Below are 3,308 nucleotides of genomic sequence, written 5' to 3'. Positions count from 1 at the left end.
CTGACTTTAAAGAAAGGAAAGTGAAATTGTTTATATAAAAATGAAAAAGGAGAATTCCAACATTAAAGAGAAAATAAAAGAAAGTACCAGAAGCTATTTTGCCCCCATTTTATGCCAATAGAACTGTTAACTTACAAGAAATGGATAAATAAATAAAAAATATATGTAGTCATGTTAACAAAAGAAGAAATAGACTGTTTAAATAATCTAATGTTAGAACAAGAAATTGAACAAGCCATAAATGAACTCTCAAAGAAGAAACTCCAGGACCAGATGGATTTACAGGTGAATTCTATTAAACATTCAAAGAATAATTAATGCCAATATTACATAAAATGTTTGTAAAAACAAAAAAAAGAAGGGACCCTTCCAAAAATGGTCTTGACTGCTAAAACAGGAAGAAACTAAGAAAAGAAAGAAAACTATAGACCAATATCACTAATAAATATTGCTACAATTTTTTAAAAAGTTAGCAAATATTTTAAACATTTTACAACATTTTAAAAAGAGTATACACTATGACCACATTAAATTTATCCAGAAATACAGAGTTTGTTCAGTATAAGGAAGACCAAAGATATGTTTGGATTTGTCCTTCCAAGTAAGTTATACAGAATATGCAACGACATTCCCTGCCTGAATCCAATCCAAATTGTGGAATAATTCTTGTTCTTATGTATTTGAATTAATTCACTTTTTATGTTTGATATCAAAGTTTTATCAGAGAAATTTGTTACAAATATTTTTCCCAGTTAACTTTTTTCTTCTAAACCTCAGTACATTGATTTTGTTTGTGCAGAAACTTTTCAATTTTATGTCATCAAAATTGTCCATTTTATCTCCTGTGATGTTCTCTATCCTTTGTTTGGTCGAGAGCTCTCACCCTATCCATAGTTGTGAAAGGTATCTCTCCTTCTCTGCTCCTTTAATTTATGATATGACCTTTTGTATCTTGGCAATGTATCCATTTAGTGTTTATTGTGGAATATGGTGTGAGATTTTGGTCTAAACTTAAATTTCTGCCAACTGATTTCCACTTTTCCCAGCATTTTTTGTTGATTTGTTAATTCTTACACCAGTACATGGGGTCCTTGGCATTGTTATGGTACTGTTTTGTTTGCTTCTGGGTCTTATGTTCCAAATCTGTTCTATTGATCAACTTTTCTGTTGGTTTGTTTTTTTAATCAGTATCAAACCATATTGATGAATACTGCTTTGAACTATAGTTTGAAATCTGATACTAGTAAGCCATCTTCCTATTTTTTATTATCTTAGGATTCTTGACCTTTTGCTTCTCCTCCAGATGAGTTTTATTCTCATTTTTTCTAGTTCTATAAAGCAACTCTTGGGTGGTTTTTTAGGTCACTAAAACTGTAAATTAATTTGAGTATCATCATTTTTATTATATTAGCACTTTTGTTCAGTCACGTCTGACTTCAAGACAAATATCTTGACAAAGATACCAGAGTTTGCCATTGTCTTCTCCAGTGAGTAAGGCAAACAGAGGTTAAGTAACTTGCCCAGGGTCACATAGTTGGTAAGTGTCTGAGGCCAGATTTGACCTCAGATCTTTCTGACTTCAGGCCCAGCACTCTATCTACTGAGCCATCTAGCTGCCTCAATATTAGTACTACCAGAACACAAACAATTAATATCTCTACAATTATTTAAGTCTTCTGTAAAAAGTGTTTGGTAGTTGTATATATAAAGTCTTGGGTGTGTTTAAGTGGACTCCCAACAGTGATTCTGTGTGTTGAGTTCTACTTTTAGTCCATAGATTAAAAATATGTAAATCTTTCCACTGTAACATCTTAATGGGATGTTTAGTTCTGGGTAAGAGCCAAACCATGTTAGATCCATAATATTTGGGGAAAATTCTGATTTTCTTGATGACTTTTATCCTTCATTCTTTTTTTCAAATTTTATTTTTTTCCAATTACATGTAAAGACAATTTTAACATCCTTTTTTTTTATAAAATTTTGAATTCCAAATGTTTCTCCCTCCCCTTCCCCTTGCCTAAGATAGTAAGTAATTTGATATAGGTTATATATGTGCAATCATGTAAAATATATTTTTATTTTAGTCACATTATGAAAGAAGAAACAGTTTGCAAAATAATTACAGTTTGCAAAAGGAAAAAAACCATGAAAAAAATAAAGTGAAAATAGTATGTTTCAATCTGCATTCAAACTCCATCAGTTCTTTCTCTGGAGGTGGATCAAATTTTGTGAGTCTTTGGAATTGTCTTGGATCATTGTATTGCTGAGAAGAGCTAAGTCATTCATAGTTGATCATTGCACAGTGTTACTGTGTATAATGGTCACCTGGTTCTGCTCCCTTCCCTTTGCATCAGTTCATGGAAGTCTTTCCAGGTTTTTCTGAAATCGCCTGCTTGTCTTTTCTCATAGCATAATAGCATTCCATTACATTCATATGCCACAACTTGTTTAGCCATTCCCCTGTTGATGGGCATCTTCTTAATTTCAAATTCTTTGCCGCCACAAAAAGAGCTGCTACAAATATTTCTTTGCATGTAGGTTCTTCCCCCCCCCCCCCTTTTTAAACAATCTGTTTGGGATACAGACCTAGTAGTTATCCTTCACTCTATAGGATCATAGATTTAGAACAGCCAGAAGAGACCTTAAAGATCTTCTAGTCCAACCTCCTCATTTTACAGATGATACATTCTCCCTCATTCTCCCCCTAAATCCCATCATTCATTAATCAACTTCTTCAACTGATGAAAGAAGATAGGTAGCCCAGGAATCAATACTTGCTAGCCCAGCCCGAGATCTTAGAGATCTAGTGGTACAGTGGATAGAGCACTGACTTTGGAGTCAGAGGACCTGGGCTCAAAGTCCTGCTTCTGCCACTTCTGCCTCTGTTGCTTTGGGCAAATCCTTTAACCTCTCTGAGTAGACTGATGCTAACGTGTCCTGACTGGTTCTGATCCTTCAGGGTCTGGGAGGAAGGTCCTGGACATTTTATCCTGCGCCTGGAATCCTAGGCTCTGATGGGCCTTTGCCTTGTCTTGTCTGGTACCAGGCCTTCATTTCACTTTCTATCTATATCTTGACCGTTGAGCCCTTTTCCTTCCCGCAATTTCCATACTCCTTTATGTGTTATCTTTCCCCAACGCATAGATGGGATGGCTTTCTGGGATGGGAGGAGAGGATGAATCTGGAATACAGGAGAAAACTGTCACTGTAAAGACAAAAGATATGGACAAAAATGTAAGTGTTTAATATGTGCTCCTGTTTATCTATCTATCTATCTATCTATCTATCTATCTATCTATCTATCTATC

This window comes from Vombatus ursinus, unplaced genomic scaffold (genome assembly GCF_900497805.2).
Source record: "Vombatus ursinus unplaced genomic scaffold, bare-nosed wombat genome assembly UNPS02014941.1, whole genome shotgun sequence".
NCBI lineage: Eukaryota > Metazoa > Chordata > Mammalia > Diprotodontia > Vombatidae > Vombatus > Vombatus ursinus.
The sequence above is the reverse complement of the archived record's forward strand: the minus strand, read 5'-3'. Positions refer to the sequence as shown.